The sequence below is a fragment of the Ranitomeya variabilis genome, chromosome 5 (genome assembly GCF_051348905.1).
Source record: "Ranitomeya variabilis isolate aRanVar5 chromosome 5, aRanVar5.hap1, whole genome shotgun sequence".
NCBI lineage: Eukaryota > Metazoa > Chordata > Amphibia > Anura > Dendrobatidae > Ranitomeya > Ranitomeya variabilis.
Window position 1 is genome coordinate 588474420 of NC_135236.1, and position 21239 is coordinate 588495658.

Below are 21239 nucleotides of genomic sequence, written 5' to 3' on the forward strand. Positions count from 1 at the left end.
GGTCCTTTCTTTACTAAATACCTCCCACCCTGCTTCTGGGTCTCTTCCGGCGGCTACTGTATGGATAAACAATACACTACAATGTTTAACAAGGCTAAAAGAAAGGGCATTAAAAATCTTGACCGAGAATACTTAAATACCATTTCAGGAGTATAAAGATCTAAATAAGAAATATAAAAAATAAATCAAGCTGGCAACGTTATCCACAGAGAAACAAATCACCAGCGACACTAAAATAAATCCCCCCAAATTTTATAAATAAATCAATGCCATAAAGAAAAAAAAGATGGTATAGGCCTCTTAAAAGATGACAGTTGTTAGGGCTAGCGGAGTGCACCAAATTATAAGAGAGATGGTACAAGGTGCTTTCGCAGCCTGGGGTCCACCGTGCAGAGATGGAACCTGCTGCTGAGTAATGACGGACTATATGGCGGTACTATGTGGATACACACACGGGTTAACTTCACCCTGTGGGAAGGAAGCAAACCCTGTTGCGTCACAGGGCCACGGTACTGCACCAAGAGCACTAGCAAGGAGTCTCAGGACTCTATCCCAAGACACAGGATTAGGGTACGTTCAGACCACTTGCGCTCGACACCGCAACTGGGGTGTCAAAGTAACAGAAAATATAACTTAAAGCACAAGAGTGCGTGCTGTGCCGCTTTGGCGGATGCTACTAACCACCCAGACTTGGGATAGGAAAGCGCTCTATAAGCGCACGGCGCCGCACTGGCTGTTACAGCAATAGACGCTGTATCGTGTGTCTTTATGTTGACAGCTTAGTCAGGCGCTAGACAGCAAGCATCCACCTTTCGCGAACAGTCATACACCATACACAAGGGAGGGGATTCTAGGGATCATTCAACAAGGCAAAAATCAAAGTTCACCACCTGATATAACTAGTTTAACAAAAAAGAAGTATGGTTGTGTCTGAGCAAATTAAACATTGAGAAATCCCCTGTCCCAGATGGCATTCGTCCACAGATACTGAAGGAATTGAGCTCAGTAATTGACAGACCGCTGTATCTTATATTCTTAGAGTCTCTTAACAGGGGTGATGCCACAGGATTGGAGAATGGCTGATGTGATTCCGATATTTACGAAAAGTAAGAAGGTGGATCCAGGCAACTAGCCTGACAGCAGTGAGCAAATTTCTTGAGGGCATTATAATAGATGACCTGCAGAAATATACACTCACCGGCCACTTTATTAGGTACACCATGCTAGTAACGGGTTGGACCCCCTTTTGCCTTCAGAACTGCCTCAATTCTTCGTGGCATAGATTCAACAAGGTGCTGGAAGCATTCCTCAGAGATTTTGGTCCATATTGACATGATGGCATCACACAGTTTGCCGCAGATTTGTCGGCTGCACATCCCAAAGATGCTCCATACAAGGCAGGATGGATCCATGCTTTCATGTTGTTTACGCCAAATTCTGACCCTACCATCCGAATGTCGCAGCAGAAATCGAGACTCATCAGACCAAGCAACGTTTTTCCAATCTTCTACTGTCCAATTTCGATGAGCTTGTACAAATTGTAGCCTCAGTTTCCTGTTCTTAGCTGAAAGGAGTGGTACCCGGTGTGGTCTTCTGCTGCTGTAGCCCATCTGCCTAAAAGTTCGACGCACTGTGCGTTCAGAGATGCTCTTAGGCCTACCTTGGTTGTAACGGGTGGCGATTTGAGTCACTGTTGCCTTTCTATCAGCTCGAACCAGTCTGCCCATTCTCCTCTGACCTCTGGCATCAACAAGGCATTTCCGCCCACAGAACTGCCGCTCACTGGATTTTTTTTCTTTTTCGGACCATTCTCTGTAAACCCTAGAGATGGTTGTGCGTGAAAATCCCAGTAGATCAGCAGTTTCTGAAATACTCAGACCAGCCCTTCTGGCACCAACAACCATGCCACGTTCAAAGGCACTCAAATCACCTTTCTTCCCCATACTGATGCTCGGTTTGAACTGCAGGAGATTGTCTTGACCATGTCTACATGCCTAAATGCACTGAGTTGCCGCCATGTGATTGGCTGATTAGAAATTAAGTGTTAACAAGAAGTTGGACAGGTGTACCTAATAAAGTGGCCAGTGAGTGTATTGCAGAGAATAATATAATAACTGGAACCAGCATGGATTCATGAAGAATAAGTCATGCCTAACTACCATGTTGGGTTTCATGATGAGAGGTTGGGTTTGTTCAGCTTAGAAAAAAACAGTTCAGAGGAGATCTCATTTACATGTATAAATATATGTGTGGTCAGTACAAAGGACTGGTGCATGACTTATTTCTTCCAAAGACCTTACTATGGACTGAGGGGCACTCTTTACAGGTGGAAGAGAGGTGATTCCAGTAGCTAAATAGGAAATGGTTCTTTAGAGTTAGAGCAGGCAGACTGTGGAATGCCCGACCACAAGAAGTAGTAATTAGTGTTGAGCATTCCGATACCGCAAGTATCGGGTATCGGCCGATACTTGCGGGTATCGGAATTCCGATACCGAGATCCGATACTTTTGTGGTATCGGTATCGAAACAACATTAATGTGTAAAATAAAGAATTAAAATAAAAAATATTGCTATACTCACCGCTCCGATGCAGCCTGGACCTTACCGAGGGAACCGGCAGCGTTCTTTGCTTAAAATGCGCGCGTTTACTTCCTTCCGTGACGTCACGGCTTGTGATTGGTCACGTGCCGCCCATGTGGCCGCGACGCGACCAATCACAGCAAGCCGTGACGTAATTTTCAGGTCCTCAATGCCTAATTCTAGGCATTCAGGATTTTAAAATTACGTTCCGGCTTGTGATTGGTCGCGTCGCGGTCACATGGGCGACGCGACCAATCACAAGCCGTGACGTCACGGGAGGCAGGAAACGCGCGCATTTTAAAATTACGTCACGGCTTGTGATTGGTTGCGTGCTGCCCATGTGACCGCGACGCGACCAATCACAGCAAGCCGTGACGTAATTTCAGGTCCTGAATGCAGAATTAGGGCGGCACGCGACCAATCACAAGCCGTGACGTCACGGAAGGAAGTAAACGCGCGCATTTTAAGCAAAGAACGCTGCCGGTTCCCTCGGTGAGGTCCAGGCTGCGTCGGAGAGGTGAGTATAGCAATATTTTTTATTTTAATTCTTTATTTTACACATTAATATGGATCCCAGGGCCTGAAGGAGAGTTTCCTCTCCTTCAGACCCTGGGAACCATCAGGGATACCGTCTGATACTTGAGTCCCATTGACTTGTATTGGTATCGGGTATCGGTATCGGATTAGATCCGATACTTTGCCGGTATCGGCCGATACTTTCCGATACCGATACTTTCAAGTATCGGACGGTATCGCTCAACACTAGTAGTAATGGAAGACACTATAACAGCTTTTAAAAAATGGATGGATGATTTTCTCAATACATATAAAATTGTGGGTTATAGTTAATTTAGTGACAAAATGAATAATTGGTTGAGAAAGATTGAACTTGATGGACCTAGGTCTTTTTCCAACCTATGTAACTATGTATCTATCCTTGACCAAAGAACCCTGGGCTTCAGAATTAAGAATATACCTTGTTTCTTTTTTTTAATAATAACAGATTATGCTTTGCAACTTGTGTGGGGAACTTGCCTTTTTCCCTTCCTGGTCTATATACCAAAAGCTTATAATGATAATAATAATAATAATGATAACCTAACCTCCTGGCCGACTGATAATTTTGGGGATTAATTCTGTAACGGAACACATGACTGGCTGCTGAGATCAATGTTAAAAAAATATTCCATCATATTTAAAACACTGGTGAATTATTGAAGGCTTTATATGACATTAAATGGCAGGAGGATTTTATTTTAAAGGGAACCTGTCACGCCGTTTTTTCCATATGAGATAAAAATACCGTTAAATAGGGCCTGAGCTGTGCATTACAATAGTGTATTTTGTGGACCCTGATTCCCCACCTATGCTGCCGAAATACGTTACCAAAGTCGCCGTTTTCGCCTGTCAATCAGGCTGGTCTGGTCGGATGGGCGTGGTGACATCGCTGTTCCTTCCCCCAGATCTTGCTTATTTTTCCGTTGGTGGCGTAGTGGTTTGCGCATGCCCAAGGCCCGAATCCACTTCATAGGTGTGGAAAAAGAGCGCGATCTGCGCTATTCCCCTGGTGATCGGTGGGGGCGGCCATCTTCCTGTGGCCGCGCATGCGCAGATGGAGCACTCTGCTGCCCGGGGCTTCAGGAAAATGGCCGCGGGATGCCGCGCGTGCGCAGGTGGAGATCGCGGCGGCCATTTTCCTGAAGCCGAGTTCGCATTTTGGCTTCAGGAAAATGGCCACCGCGATCTCCATCTGCGAACGCGCGGCATCCCGCGGCCATTTTCCTGAAGCCCCGGGCAGCAGAGCGCTCCATCTGCGCACGCGTGGCCACAGGAAGATGGCCGCCCCACCGATAACCAGGGGAATAGCGCAGATCGCGCTCTTTTTCCACACCTATGAAGTGGATTCGGGCCTTGGGCATGCGCAAACCACTACGCCACCAACGGAAAAATAAGCAAGATCTGGGGGAAGGAACAGCGATGTCACCACGCCCATCCGACCAGACCAGCCTAATTGACAGGCGAAAACGGCGACTTTGGTAACGTATTTCGGCAGCATAGGTGGGGAATCAGGGTCCACAAAATACACTATTGTAATGCACAGCTCAGGCCCTATTTAACGGTATTGTTATCTCATATGGAAAAAACGGGGTGACAGGTTCCCTTTAACATCAATAGATGTAGAAAGCCTCTATACAAGAATTCCCCAAAAAGCGGGAATTGAAGCAATCAAATGTATATTAAATAAGGCAGGTGACAGCGAGGACTATATTGATTTTGTGAATGAAGCTTTGGAATTTATTTTATCCCATAATAAATTAAAATTTCAGGACAAGTGGTTCCTTTAGCAGGTCAGAATCGCAGTGGGACTTCCTGTAGCATGCATTTTGGCTAATCTATTTTTGCCTTTTTTTTAAGTAAATATATTGCCGCTGTTTCCAACTCATATATTAGACACATATGTGCATATCTCCACTATGTGGATGATGTGTTTATTGTATGGGCGGGAACAAGTATGCAGTTTTTTTTCTTTTGTTTCTTTTTTAAATGAAAATAAATATTCATCTAAATGAAATAAATGTTGAAGATATGAGATTCACCGCTAATTTTGGGGGGAATTCATAGGAATTCATAGATGTCAAATAAAATTTTTGGGAAGAGAAAATAATTACTGAGACCTATAAAAAACCCACTGCAACAAAATCTGTTACATTTTAACCGTGTGCATCCACAGCATAGAAAGACAGGGCTCTCTTATAGTCAATTTCTGACATTAAGAAAAAGATCAACACTAACAATAATATATATTTCAGACAAGTAAATGAACTCAGAAATAATTTTCTCAGTCGAGGTTATCTATTACCGCTACTAAATGAAGCAGTAGTCAGTAAGAAACCTCAAAAAGATTTATGAAAACAAAGGATAAGACAAAACAAAGTACTGTATAGAAGTTCACTTTTACTTTCCCACATTCTACCCACCCAAGCCCCCAAAAACCCATATCTGGACCCAAGAAAGAGCCATGGCCTTTGGATAATAGATCATTTGAGATAAAAAGGTAGTCCAGTCTAGAGTAGCAGTTGCTGGAAAATAAGTGATAACTATAATCCTTTACAACTGGACGTATTACTCTCCACAAGTCAACCAGTTTCAGAGACAACAGATTTCTTTTTAATTCACATAGTGATGAAAAGGAGACTGAGAACCTATTGTGGTATCAATATTTCGATCAATGAATGGATTAAAATAACCTCCAAGAATGATTCCAGAGCCAGCAGTGAGGTTGGCTAAGGGACTCTGGATTCTGAAATCAAAGTTTACTTGCACCTACAATGCATCAAATTGCGGTGAGCATTATTTTGACAATTCACACAAAACGAACAGCAAATTGTTTGAATTTGCCAGTACTTGTGAATTTCATAACATCCGTATTGAAATTGATTTGCATTTAATTAATTTGCTGATTTCTAGCAGCTAGAATAAAAGTAATCTCTTTCTCCACTTTGATAGCTAATTTTTGCTGTATACAGTATGTATAGCATGTTGTCATTAAGATGGTCGACCTGACACAGGTCTTTTTTTATAAAATGTCCTAAGAAAAATACTTACACACACTGGCGTCTGGAAAAAGCTGTACAGTGCTGAAAGCAGTTCTCATCATTGTTTTCTGGTCTACCCAGAGATCAGTGCAACCAGTCGACACTGATGGGAGCTTAGCACTAGAGATGAGCGAACGTGTTCGGAAAATGTTTGCCAATCTCAAATTCGGCACGAACGTAGCACATTCAGATTTGTGCTCGTGCTTTCACGAGCATTTTTACTCAAATTTGATAAAATTATGTCGCAGTTCGGTAAATCATTGCATTTCCACTAATACTTTTGTTATTACTTTGGCTAGGATAGTGGTGCTATATGATGAGCGGGGTGCATGGCGGGGCGTGTTTGGTGAGGGGAGGGGGTGTGGAGAGGTTAGAGGAGCTTGTGAAGAGATTACAGGAGTGGCGCGTGCTTTTTTTCCCCTTAACTTTATGTGTGTTGATTCCGGCAACCAATCAGGGAGCAGAAACAATCCACAATGTCATGACACAAGTTTTTCTGTGATTGGCTGCCGAAGTCTCATGTCCCTGGCCAGCATCGAACTAGAGTACCTTGGGCCCACCAAAGAAAATCATTCTTGGGGCCCACTATGTAGCTACATAGAAATAAATACAAGACCACTAATTGTGCGGTAAAACACGCTGATATCAGGGTATAATATAAGGTAGTACACATGTTAATTATGGAGCAGGGGTTGGGGTAGCCCCCTCATAGAATATGATGTAAACACCTCATAAAATATAATGCAACCCTCATAGAATATAATGTAGCCCCCCTCATAGAATAAAATGTAGCCCACCTCATAGAATATAATGTAGCCCCCTCATAGAATATAATGTAATTATCCTCTCCACCACCTCCATCATTGTCCTCTTCACCACCTCCAACATTGCCTTCTCACCCACCACCCCATCCATTGCCCTTTCCACCACCTCCATCATTGTCTTCTCCCCCACTATCCCCATCATTTACGTTTCCACCACCTCCATCATTGCCTTCTCCCCCACCACCTTCATCTTTGCTCTTTCCACCACCTCTATCATTGCTTTTTCCCATCACCCCATCATTGCCCATTCCACCACCTCCATCAATACCTCCACCCCACCACCACCATCATTGTCCTTTCCACCAAAATCATCATTGCCTTCATCCCACCACCTCCATCTTTGCCTTCTCCCACACAATCCCCATCATTGCCCTTTCCACCACTTCCATCATTGCCTTCTCCTCCACTACCCTCATCATTGCCCTTTCCACCACTTCCATCATTGCCTTCTCCCCACCACCCCATCATTGCTCTTTCCACGACCTCTATCATTGCTTTCTCCCCATCACCCCATAATTGCCAAACCACCACCTCCATCATTGCCTTCTCCCCCACTACTCCCATCATTGTCCTTTCCACCACAACCATCATTGCCTTCTCCTCCACAACCCCCATCATTGCCCTTTCCACCACCTCTATGATTGTTTTCTCCCTTGCCACCCACATTGTTGTCCATTCCACCACCTCCATCATTGCCTCATGCCCCATCCCCCATCATTGCCTTCTCCCCCAAGACCCCCCCATCATTGACCTTTCCACCACCCCATCATTGCATTCTCTCCCACCACCCCATCATTGCCCATTCTACCACCTCCATCATTGCCTCCTCCCCACCACCATCATTATTATCCTTTCCACCACAACCATCATTGCCTTCTCCCCCACCACCTCCATCATTGCCTTCTCTCCCACAACCCCATCATTGCACTTTCCACCACCTCTGATTGTTTTCTCCCCCACCACCCACATCATTGCCCATTCCACCACTTTCATCATTGCCTCCTGCCCCACCACCCCATCATTGCTTTCTCCACAACCACCTCCATCATTGCCCTTTCCACCTCCTCTATGAGTTTTCTCCCCCACATCCACATCATTACACATTTCACCACCTCCATCATTGCCTCCTGCCCCACCACCCCATCGTCCTTTCCACCACCCCCATCATTGCCTTCTCCCCCACCACCCCATCATTTCCTTCTCCCCCACCACCCCATCATTGATTTCTCCCCCACCACTCCCATCATTGCCCTCTCCATTTCCACCATCAATGCCTTCTCCCCCACTACCCCGTCATTGCCTTCTCCCCCACCACCCCATCATCCTTTCCATCACCCCCATCATTACCCTCTTCACCACCTACACACGCACCTCTCTGTACATTCTCTTGCAGACACACACACACCTCTCTGTACGTTTTCCCGCAGACACACACACCTCTCTGCATGTTACCCTGCAGAGACACACACACACAGCATCACTCACCTCTCTGCACACTCCCAAGCAGCATCTTCATTGCTGGCAGCTTCTATTCTGGCACAGCTGTGCGCTGAATGCTGACGTCATCCAGTTGCACTGCTGCATCAGACAGAAAGCACCGGGTACAAAGCAGGATGTATCCCTTCAGCTCCGCTCCACTGCCATTTTCTCCCATAGACAGTGGAGCTGCAGGCATCGCTCCCTGCCCGACACACATGTGGGCAATCTGGCCAGGGGCCCCCCGGGAGCCTACGAGGCCAGACTGACTGGCCAGGTTGCCCTCAGTGTTAGCCACCTGCAGGGGCCCCCCTCCACCTCTGGTGCAGCCACACCAACTCTACATCTGGTATGTTAGCCGCAGTCTGTGGCTAACACTGCCAGCTATTACAGTGAAATGTATATTCACCCCTCTCCACGCCCATGGGGGCATGGGGAAGAGTGAATATTTATTTCTCTTTAGCAACAAGGACAGGCTTCTGTCTCCTCTCTCCCTCTGCTGCTCTGCTGGCACCAGGCGGGCACCCTTGACTCAGCGGCCCCACAGTAGCTGCATGGTATGCTGCTATTAGCGACATGCCACTGGCTAGTGGCCCATGGAGCAGCGGGGGCCCTAGGCAGCTGCTGGCACTGTATGCCAGCAGGTGTCAGTGCCTGGGCCCACCGGAGTATCCTCCAGTTCTCCGGTGGGCCAGTCCGACCCTGTCCCTTGCCATATAAAAAGCTGACATCTTGTTTTGCTGGCTACATTGTCTTAGTGTCACAGTGCAATGAGGTCTCTTCTGCGCTAGTGCTGGTGCTGAATGTGAACTTGTCAGTGAAATAGATAAGATCCTGTCCTGTGTGAAATTGATCTTGCAGCATCAAAGTCGATTGTGGAAATACTGTGTGGCAGTCTCCTGGAGGCACCATTTGCTATTCCAAATTGTTTGTGCTAAACAGGATTTTTAATGGGAAATCTGGCCTTCTGATTTGCCACTGAAACACCAAGGACTAATATTGGGGTGCAGCCTCAAGGACCAATTGGCTACTTCAAATCAATTGTGCTAAAACTGTGTTTCAATGGCAAATCAGACGGCCGGATTTCCACATAAAAACTGTCCACGCTTGAAAATATAAGTTTTCTGTGCTAATGCCTGAGCCAATGCCAGATTTTGGCAAAATAATATGTTTTGCTGGTGTGGCACCCCAGGAGTCCGGTTGCCACAATGGCATTGCCTTCCTCATGGGGGGGGGGGGTGATTTCATGCCTGGAGGTAAGGAGGGATCCACTTAGCAGGTAACACAAACATACAATACCTTCCTAAGTCCAGACCCGAAAGGGGAGCTCTAAACTCAGTTTCAGGGTAGCTTCCCTATAAGTTCTGGATTGGAGGTGAAGTTAGAGAGTTCAGTGTGAGACAGTGAAGGGAGAGGAAGCATGTGAGGAGAGAGACTGGGAGTGGTTCTGTGACTGACCCCTTCCCAGGATTAAGCGCACAAGAAACCGGACACCAGAGTCCATGGTTGCACGGTTACTAAAGGCCCAGCAACTAGAACTGGAGGACAGGAGATTGCAGGTCTCCTGGCCCATCTCACACCTGGAGGCACCACAGCAAGTCAGGAGCCTGGAGCTGCCAGTGAGAAGACAGTGTCCATGCAAGGCTCATGCTGTCAACCAGACACAGAGAGGAACTTGTGTAAAGCTTCAGGTAGCAAGGGACAGAGAGTACAGCACAAAAGGAAGGCTTCTAACCCCACCTGGCTAGGTGGAACCCAAGATACTCCCAGGCTGCCAGGACCCCATCAACACCCAAAACCTGTGCCCTGGACTGCACCTGCAATTTCACCAGTAAAAGGTAAAAGAAACTGCAATACCAGTGTCTTCCAATTATTTCCTGCACCCTCAGTACTCCTATAGGGGTGGAGCCGCATATTCATCCCTGTAATGAGCGGCACCACGTGACCGCTCATACAGGACAAGCTGTGGCGCTGAGAGGAAGCATCGAGGGAGCTGGGTGAGTATTTTAATGCCAGCAGGTGGGCGCACAGGGGGTGGGAGGGGGGAGGTTACCGGGAACTTTATTTTAACCACAAAAAAAAAACAATGATTTTTCATTCCTTCTCTCCAGCGAACGCTGCTGGGAAGAAGAAATGAATGTCGGCTTCAGCACCCAAAGCAGGGGACAGTGCTTACGGTAGCACTGTCTCCTGCATGGCACACGGACGGCACACGGACAGCATCCGTGTGCGGTACGTGTTTACACGGACCCATTGACTTTAATGGGTCCGTGTGATCCGTGCGCTCCCACGAACACTGACATGTCTCCGTGTTTTTCAAACGAACACACGGTCCGTGAAAACACGCTGACATGTGCAGCGACACATTGATTTTAATGTGTCTACGTGAGTCAGTGTCTCTAGTACGTGAGAAAACTGTCACCACACGTACCGGAGGCACTGACGTGTGAAACAGGCCTGAGACAGAGCTTGGAGCAGCATTGGTAGATTGATGCCTCCCCCGTTTGGTGAAGGCTCCGCCGATGAGGCCGCACCTATTCCAGCACAGGACAGCTGATCTGATCAGCTGACATGCTCCTCTAACAGCCATGGGAGGAATCGAGATTCAACCGCGGCTGTTAACATGTTAAATGCCGCTGTCAAACTCTGACAGCGACCTTTAAAATGTACGCGCAGGAAGCGTGTCATTACCTCCTCCCATCGGGGCCCATGTCACATGACCGTGAATAGCCAATAGGTTGGCATGACAACCCTGGATCAGCAGGAGACCCCTGTGGTTGTCATAGATGGATAGCTATGAGCGCCGCCCAGTGGTCGGCACTCATAGCAAGTGAGGTATTCTGCTACATGCAGGCAATCTGATAATCACCTGCATGTAGCAGAGCCAATTGGGTTATGGCAGCTTCTAGTCTCCCATGGAACTAATGAAGCTTACCAAAAGTAAAAAAAAAAAAGAATGATATTAAAAAAATAAAAATATATAAAAGTTCAAATATACACATATTTGATATCGCCACATTCAGAATTGCCCGGTCTATCAAAATATAAAAAGAATAAATCCAATAGGTAAACGGCGTAGCAAGGAAAAAAAATTGAATCACCAGAATTATGTTTTTTGGTCGCTGCTGCATTGCAATAAAATGCAATAACGGGCGATAAAAAGATTGTATACACACCAAAATGGTATCAATAAAAACATAAGATCGGCATGCAAAAAAGAAGGCCTCATTCGCCCCAGGTCCTGAAAAATAGAGGCGCTATGGGTTTCAGAAAATAACAACTTTTTGGACAAACTTTGGATTTTTTTTCACCACTTAAGGCTAGGTTCAAATTTGCGGGTGAGTCCGCAGCATCTGGTCCGCAACCGCAAACGCATGGAAAAACGCATGCAAACGCATGATACCGCTGTGTTTTTGTCCACATCAACTTACGCATGATGGATCAAAAACACAACGTTTGCATGCTTTTGCATGCATTTTTGCATGCATTTGCATTTTTTATGCGCATGCGTTTGATAAGAAAAAAAAATCAGGAGAATTTCCTTGACAAAAGCCATGCCAAATGGGCGTGGCTCATAAGATTTCTGTATATAAACCCTTGTACAGAGGAAATTCTCACATTTGGCTCCTGTATCCTGCGTCAAGATGGATCTTCGCATGGAGAGTTTCTATCGGAATCTGGACTTGGATGTCAACTTGTTTCTTTCCTTTGCATTTGCTTGTGAGCAAGAACGGAAAAGAGAAAAACAGAGAAGATGGCGTCAGCGCTTTTGGCAGCACCCAATTCTTGAATTCTGACAGAGCCATGGAGCCTACCACTACTTATTCAGTGAGCTCTGTGAAAACCCAGAGAAATATTTAGAGTGCACGAGGATGTGTAAAGACAGCTTCATGGAATTGCTGGACCATGTACAAGGAGCCATCAGCAGGCAAGGACACCCAGCGCCGTAGAGCGATTCCTGCTGAGGAATGTCTGCTGGTGACACTAAGGTACGTAATATTTAAACATTAACGCCTGTCGTAATTCTTATTGTTTGGCAATTTACCAAAATTTTTCCCTTTTATCGTTTTGCAAAAAAACTGTCCTAATTATTATTGTTATAAATGCCATTTTATTTTTATTTTTATTTATTTTTTATTTCTCTGTTTTGCAAAACCACAGTCATAAATATTATTGTTCTAAATTTTGTTTTTCTTTCTCTGTTCTGCAGATTTCTGGCTACCGGAGAGAGCTTATCATAGATCCATTTCCAGTTCCAGATATGAATTTCAACATTCTCTGGGATAATCGCAAAGCTGCTGGGCTTTGTGGGATGTTCTCTGAGAGGAATTTATCCCCCTACCCACCACGGAAATCTGGCAGGAAAATGCAGAGAAATACTGGCAAACTTGTAATTTCCCCAAGTGTTTTCGAGCAGTGGATGGAAAACATATTAGAATTACCAAACTGGCTGGAACTGGATCTGAGTACTTTAATTATAAAAAATATTTTTTCATAGTGCTCATGGCAATTGCAGCTGCCAGACATTTAAAAACTCAGACATGGGCTAACGGTTGTATGGCAATCATTTCAATTTCCCCTTGCCACAACCTCTTCCCAACACTCAAGGCCCGCCAATGCCATTTGTTGTGGTTGGGGATGAGGCCTTTCAGATGTGTGGAAACCTCCTGAAACCATACTCCAGTCAGGACTTAACACACACAAAAAGGATTTTTAATTACAGACTGACCAGGGCACGAAGAACAGTTGAGTGTTTGGTATCCTTTGGTATCCTTGTCTTTTTAGGGACAGCCATTAATCTCAAAATTCAGACAGTGGATGAGGTTGTCAAGGCCTGTGTGGTTCTGCACAACTACATAAAGGCTAAAGAATGACCCAACAATGAACTTGATGAACCTGTTTCTCACCCATTGCCAGATTACCATCATCATTCTCTCAGGACAACAGTTGAAGTTGCCCAAATGAGGGAGATACATTTGCGTCCTGCTTTGTTTCAGAGAGTGGACGTCTACCCTGGCAAGATGACAAGGTTTAGTGTTCTTGTAATGTTGTGTAATGTTATGTACCTGTAATTATTAAAATGTACTTTAATGTTTGCTGACAATAAAACATCTCTAGTTAAACACCTGTTCCAAATGCCCTCTATATTAGAATCATTTTTTTTAAAGTTTAGTAAGGTAATCACTGGTTCACAACTACAGTTTTTATAAAATCCACTAACTGTATGATGCAGATTGCATGATACAGGGATTGGATTATAAACAAATTGGGTTATGTAACCCATGCTTTACACTACATCTCTTCTCTCTGAGGTCAGTACTATGGTAGGGGACGTTGGATTAGCTTCATCGTCTCTTCAGTCTGCATTTCTATATTTCTATATATTAATGCAGACAGAAGAGATGATGGAGCTAGTCCACCTCATATCTTTACTCACCTGCCCTTGTGTCAGAACTAGTGCACTCAGGATGCAGAAAACACAGCATTCTGAGTGCACTAGTGCTGACACCTGGGCAGGTGAACATTGTTGACCCCTAACCTTTTTTTTCTATATTAATATATATTTCTGGAGGATTTCCAGTCCTCTTTGTGTTTTTGCCACCTCATAGCATCATGGCAGACACAAGAAGCAAAGCGGCAGTGTAAAGCAAATAATTAAGAGGGGCAGTAGATTGTGTGTCATGGAGCTATGAGGTGGCAAAAACACAGTGTGTGTACACAGCGACATGTGTGTTGACGGTGCACGGTGTATGTTGCCGATGACGAAAGAGACAAAGATCAAGCAGTGATGGGGGAAAAACTACACAAATTTATTAAAAAAAATAAAAAATTAACTTTTATGAACCAATGACGGGGAAATTTTATGGACCTGGGGAGTGTGGAGCTGGGAGCATTGGCTACGGGTGGACGAAGAAGGGGTTCCAGGGGAAGGGCTAACTAAACTTGTGGGGTCTGGCCGGGAGGTCAAGAATGAAAGTAAAAACATTAGGAGTGAAAGCATGGGAAGTGAGAGACACATTGGAAGGGAGAGAAAAACTGGACAACACAGACACATTGGGAGGTGAATGTAAATATAATTTGGCCTGCACTCTAAATTTAGATCGGGGTGCTGGTGAGACAGACCGTAAGGTCTAGTATCAGTATTATTGAAATCCACCGCACTCCCTGTGTGGAATATCTTAGAAACAAAAGGATTTTTTGAAATTTGCTAATTTATTCAAGTGAAAAACAGAAAATCAAATGTGACAGATCAAATAGTAGGCAGTATAAGCGACTGAGTGATTTGACGTTTCGACCCTCCCGGGTCTTACTCTAAAGTCGCACTGTGAATACAAAACTGTATAAACAAGATCTTTAGTTACATAATATACAGAAATTACAAGACAACACATACAAAACAATATATACAGTATAAAAAGTATGTTTACAATATTATACCCCAATAGACTATGTTATGAGGCTAAGTTATAGCATGGGGTCTGTCAAACGGGAATCAGTCATGTGACATTGTGTCTACGAGTGCTTCTGTAGTAAAAAGTATAGTTGTTACCTTAATCCAGGATTTATGAGTGGCTCTTATGGTAGTGAGGATGTTATCCCTGTAGTGTCAAGGGGATCACACCTGTGTTCTATGTCCTACCAAAGATACACAAGTCTCTGGTAAACCCGCCGGGCAGACCCATCGTTGCCTCTACAGAGTCCATTCTCTCACCCCTGTCTGTCTTCCTGGAGAGGATACTTACTCCCCTAGTCAGAAAAACAAAATCCTTTCTGTTGGACACAGGACATTTTTTAACTGTCCTAAAACAACTTGGGAGGGTCCCCCCTGATAGCCTATTAGTTACCTTAGACGTCAACAGCCTCTATACGTCAATTTCACACGATAAGGGAATTGAGGCCACTAAATCTTTATTGGAGGAGTCAAGCCATACACCTGACACAATTCAACTATGCCTTGACCTACTGAATTTGGTTCTCTATGAGAATTACTTCTTATACGAGGACACGTTTTATAATCAACAACGTGGGACCGCAATGGGGTCCAACGTGGCGCCAGCTTACGCTAACGCGTTTATGAACCACTTTGAGGTTAATTATGTCTTCACCAATCAATTATTCCAACAGAATACTATCTGTTATCACAGATTCATAGACGACATATTCCTCATCTGGAAGGGTACTGCTGCCACTCTGGACACATTTTACCACCTTTTAAATTCCATCTACCCTGAATTACAGTTTACTATTCATCAGCATAATGACTCTGTACCATTTCTCGATACATTAGTAACTAAAGACACATTGGGGAACCTCCAGACGGACCTGTTTTGCAAACCAACAGACAGTAACAGCCTATTACATTACACTAGTTGTCATCCTAAGAGCACTAAGGACAGTATTCCGCGCTCACAATTCAACAGGGTCACACGAATTGTTTCTGAGACCACTACAGCAACCACCAGACTCGAAACAATGTCACAGAAATTTCAAGAAAGGAGCTACCCACTGAGATTACTGGACAAAGAGAAAACCCGTGCCCTCACTCCATCTTCACCTCCTCTGCCCACTCAGCACAGAGAAAGGGTGCCATTTGTACACACATACCACCCCCTCATGCCGAAAGTCCATACCATCATTCGGAAACACTGGCCCCTTCTGGCCCAGGCCTACCCCAATATTGAACCCTTTAACACCCCTGCACTGATGTGCACCAAAAGGGCAGCCAACTTGAGGGACAAATTAATACGAGCGGATATAGGCAGTGCACACCCCACAACCACACAAAGGCTATTAAGCACTAGACGTCATGGCACATTTCCTTGCCTTAACTGTGCCTCCTGCTCAAATATTATAAAATCAGAGAATATTGTACATCCAAGAACTGGTAAGTCCTATCCTATAAAAGGTTACTATACCTGCAACTCAAATTTTGTTGTGTATGTCGTGAAATGCCCATGTGGCCTCCTTTATGTGGGGGAGACCACACAACATGTTAAGGATAGGATATCCAGTCACAAGTCCACTATTAGATGTGGCAAAACTTGGCTCCCCTTACCAGACCATTTTCGCAAATACCGCCATTCGGTGGCACAGTTGAAATTTCAAGTGATTGAGCAGATAGATCGCCCTAGGCGAGGGGGTGATCGAATAAGGACCTTGAAACAAAGAGAGGCTTACTGGATCCATACTTTAGACACGTTGGAACCCAGGGGCCTTAATAGGGAAATCAATTGGCTCATCTAAATATCTCTAACCACTCTCCTTTTGCCTTTTAGACACGCTGATGCCATTCGGTTCTAGGTGAGTGTCCACTCCTAACTCCCCTGGATATATTATTTTTATTTTTATTTTATTTTTTCCTTTTTTCCTTTTTTCTTTTTCCTTTTTCATTTTTTAATTTATTTTCGTTTTTATCCAACTCTATTTTCATTTTATTTTTCTGTGTTTGCGGTTTTGCATTTTTTCTTTCTTGATACATATTCTTGTCCTTTTATTTTTTCCATTACGTTATCATCCAGGTCATCCACATTTATTTTATTTTTTCCATTTATCTTTCCAGTACATGAATCTATTTTTTCTCAACATACCAAAGAGGTTCATTATTCAGGGGTTAATTCCTTATACTATCTAGAATTCATCACTTAGGGGTTAATCCAGGGGGGCAGACCATGCATCCAGACAGCTACTTTCCTACACAGACTCTTACAACATGGCTCAGGTTACACCCTGCCGAGATCACTCAGTACACAGCAGCAGCTGCTGCCATGGTTACTTAGGGACGCTGGGACATTCACACAAGCTCTTCACAGGAGCTCAGCCATGAGGGTGATCATTTCCAGCTGGGACTGAAGCGATACCATCTCCTGACATGCACAGTCACAAGCGCTATGTCAGCAACCCACCTCCCACTCACTAGGGAGCAGCACCATGGTTACTGAGTACACAAACACTCGGGCATGCGCAGTAGCCCAGTTTTACTGAACACAACGTCATTTCCGGCCAGCAATCCCCATTAGAGCAGTCAGACTATTTAAAGAGCCCCACATGGAACATATCATGCCTTCCCACAGGACGCAGGAGCGCTATCCCCCATCCACTAAGGTAACAAAGCTGAGCACCTTACATTATCTACATTATCTGTTTGAGGAAGCTGATCTGTTTGTGCCTGGTTATGCATGTAATATACTGATTACCGCATTTTGGTGATCCCCTCAGGGTACTAAGCCTACATGTCCACCAGCAAGACGCAGTTGCGCCGCTGTTACCCCACTACAAGGTAAAAACTCACCTTACCTCCCTGAGGACACTGCCCAATACCAACAGCATGGCTGACCAATTATCTATAACATTACAGGCTTTATCCAGAACTGGCAAATCCATTAAACCACATACAACTTACCAGCAATTTAAGGCTGATACATTGGCACCTGCAAGAAAGGTATTTTCTCCCCTCTAGCAACCTCTGGACACCACTAACATATATAGTTATCGCCCCTTACCATTGCAATTATACATTCCAGGTTGTCTCCAGTGACATACCAACTTTCTATTTGAATCGCGTATGCAAACAGCAGCAAGACGCTGATGCACCGCTGCTATTCCTCAGCAAGGTGATTATTCATTCTGGATACACCAGGGTGCTACTAGTAACTACCTTTCACTGACACTCATGTATATGGTATTACAGGTCATACTCAGAGAGAAATCAACTATCAGGCCATACTTGGTATCAAAAAGACTGTACCTGGTAAATCACTATTACTTTTGGACGTATGTTGGGCCTCTATGTAACTGCCTATCCATCACAGGCTACTAACATTACTATCATTCTCCCCAGCCCCTTGACACTACAGGGATAACATCCTCACTACCATAAGAGCCACTCATAAATCCTGGATTAAGGTAACAACTATACTTTTTACTACAGAAGCACTCGTAGACACAATGTCACATGACTGATTCCCGTTTGACAGACCCCATGCTATAACTTAGCCTCATAACATAGTCTATTGGGGTATAATATTGTAAACATACCTTTTATACTGTATATATTGTTTTGTATGTGTTGTCTTGTAATTTCTGTATATTATGTAACTAAAGATCTTGTTTATACTGTTTTGTATTCACAGTGCGACTTTAGAGTAAGACCCGGGAGGGTCGAAACGTCAAATCACTCAGTCGCTTATACTGCCTACTATTTGATCTGTCACATTTGATTTTCTGTTTTTCACTTGAATAAATTAGCAAATTTCAAAAAATCCTTTTGTTTCTAAGATATTCCACACAGGGAGTGCGGTGGATTTCAATAACATTGGGAGGTGAGGCAGTACGACACCTCTGCTGCCACGAGTCCTTTTGGCTTTCTGTACCGTTTGATGCGACAGCTTCCTATTTTTGTGTCTCATTGGGAGGGTGGGATTGGTGGGGTCAGCAGGTCGTTCACAATGTAGATCCAGCCTGGTGGTGGCGGTGGACAGCTGTGCAGGATCTTCAGGTGGCCTAGTGGTGGTGGCGGTGGGCAGCTGTGCAGGATCTGTATGCGGCCTAGTGCTGGTGGCGGTGGTCAGCCGTGCAGGAGCAGGACTCAGCATGGTGGTCGAGTGGCTTTCAGCAGCACCCGGCATGGTGGTGGCGGTGTAGTTGTGTGCGGCAGGACTGGGCATGGTGGTGGCCATACAGTGGTATGCAGCAGAACTCGGTATTGATGTTAAGTGTGTAATTTGTGGCACAGGTGGGAGGGTGCTGCTCCAGGTTCTGTGAAAATAAAAGTGAAACATTACTCCAAAAAAATAACAATTGTAAAAGCGCCAACTCCTGTAGAATAGAAACATTCAGATTAGGGAATCCAACACAATAGAATACAACAGAAAAATACGTTCTCTGAGCAAGGACAGGCCTCGGGACATCCAGGAGTCGGTGGTATTTGTATTTCCCTATCCTTGCTGCAGCACCACTGCAAACTTGGATCTCCTGTCTCAGGTCCTTGTTAAACCGATCTTTCATCGAATGTCAACGGGTTTTGACTTTGTTCACTGTGAATAGGGAAAAAAAATGTTAAACAATGCACTTTAGGTCGGGATCACACAACCGTGTGTGATGCGAGTAACTCGCAGGAGTTTATTGCATCACACATGGTTGTATGATCCTGGCCTTCAGGTTCACTGCCGCATCAGACCACATTGCAATACTTACAAAAAGCCTTTCTGACTTGTGTGCATGGCATTGTCCCAGTCATCCATCATCGCTTGGACCACCTCATTCCACAGCCTCCGAATCACCACAGCGTCCGAGTACTGCTGCTCCCGGGTGTCCCACAGCGCAACTCGCTCCTGCACCAAGGTGATGAGGAGGTCTTTGTCTATGAAATCCTCCTCCCGTTGTGAAACCTAGAAATGAAACAAAGACATTAATGCTGGAAAGATAAAACACTTAAAACAAAAACAGTCAAAAAGAAAAGAAAACAGTTAAGAGTACCAAAAACAGTCAAGAATAAATACAAACAGTCAAGCGTCCCAAAAACAGTCAAGAATAAATAAAAACAGTCAAGAATACTTACACGCTGTCTTGCCACCTGGACTGGGCCTGAGCCTGCTGCTCCTGCTCATCTGCACTGAAATGGTTCTGTAAAAAGAAAAAAAATATTATGTCACATGTGTAATAGTGACAGTGAATACTTACCAATCAGTAGCAAATGTACTCACTTCAGTCTCCTGTCTACTCTGTGAGGTCTGATCTTCACTGAAGGACATGATGAGGAATGCTGCAAGAGAGACAGAAATGATTATAGTCTGCAGGGAGAAAAAAAGTCAGGCAGACATATAGCTTGTATACTTACATTATAGTCAGAGTCTTCCAATGCTTCCAAAAAAGATACTGCAATCCTAGTAGTCTTGAGTGTAATTGACTTCCATTGTCCACACATTCTTTTAAAAAGCTTTGTTTGGGGGTTGGCTTAAAAGAAGTTCCTAGACATGTTTACTCATAAAAACGCTGAGGCACGTGGTCTCCTGGTACAGGCATGAGATTTTTTAGAGGTGTGGGTTCGCAGCACAGAGGATGTAGAAAACAGTTCAGCAGACAAGGCCACAGAAGTAGTATGCAGTTCAGCAGTTATGGCCATAAGAGCAGGCCGGCACTCAGTAGGCACCGCAGCTCTAGGACTCAGCGGTGCCTCTGTGGTGGTGAGCGGAACGATACTCTGAAGTCCGTACTGGTCACTGTGCGGTGCGGGGATCTCTCTGGGCTCAGTGTCGTCAGTCGGGATGGTGTTGCTAACCAAGTGGGGAAGCGCGGATAGCTGTCATGGGTAAGTCAGAGGGAGTCAACCGTCTCTGTGCTCTCATGCTGATTCCCCACCAAAAGCCCTGTCTTCCCTCGCACACCGCTATTTAAGTCTGACCCACCCCCATCAGTCAGGTGTACTGAACTGCTCAGGTGAGAAAACTCTTTCTTTGAATAATGGAGACAGCCCTGACAGTTCCAGCCCAGACACGCAAGAGAGACCATTAGACTGGCTCTCCTCCATAAATATATACAGCACTTGCAGTACCACCTGTATACTGTATATGGACTGCTTTATATACAATGTATAAGTGATACTGCGCCTTTGGTGTATATACAGTGACTGGCGAAAGTATTCAGCCCCCTGGAACTTTTCAGCCTTTTCCGACATATCATACTTCAAACATAAAGATACCAAATGTAAATTTTTGGTGAACAAGTCGAACACAATTGTGGAGTTGAACAAAATTTATTGGTTAAT

The 21239-nt window shown here is 44.7% G+C and overlaps 1 long non-coding RNA gene across 1 annotated transcript; it reads left to right on the forward strand.

Moving 5' to 3' along the window:
• Nucleotides 1-17404: 17404 nt before the first annotated feature.
• On the forward strand, nucleotides 17405-18759 carry LOC143773870 (uncharacterized). The gene is made up of 3 exons (XR_013215415.1): nucleotides 17405-17578; nucleotides 17693-18087; nucleotides 18607-18759. It is a non-coding gene; the product is annotated as an uncharacterized LOC143773870 (long non-coding RNA).
• Nucleotides 18760-21239: the final 2480 nt, after the last annotated feature.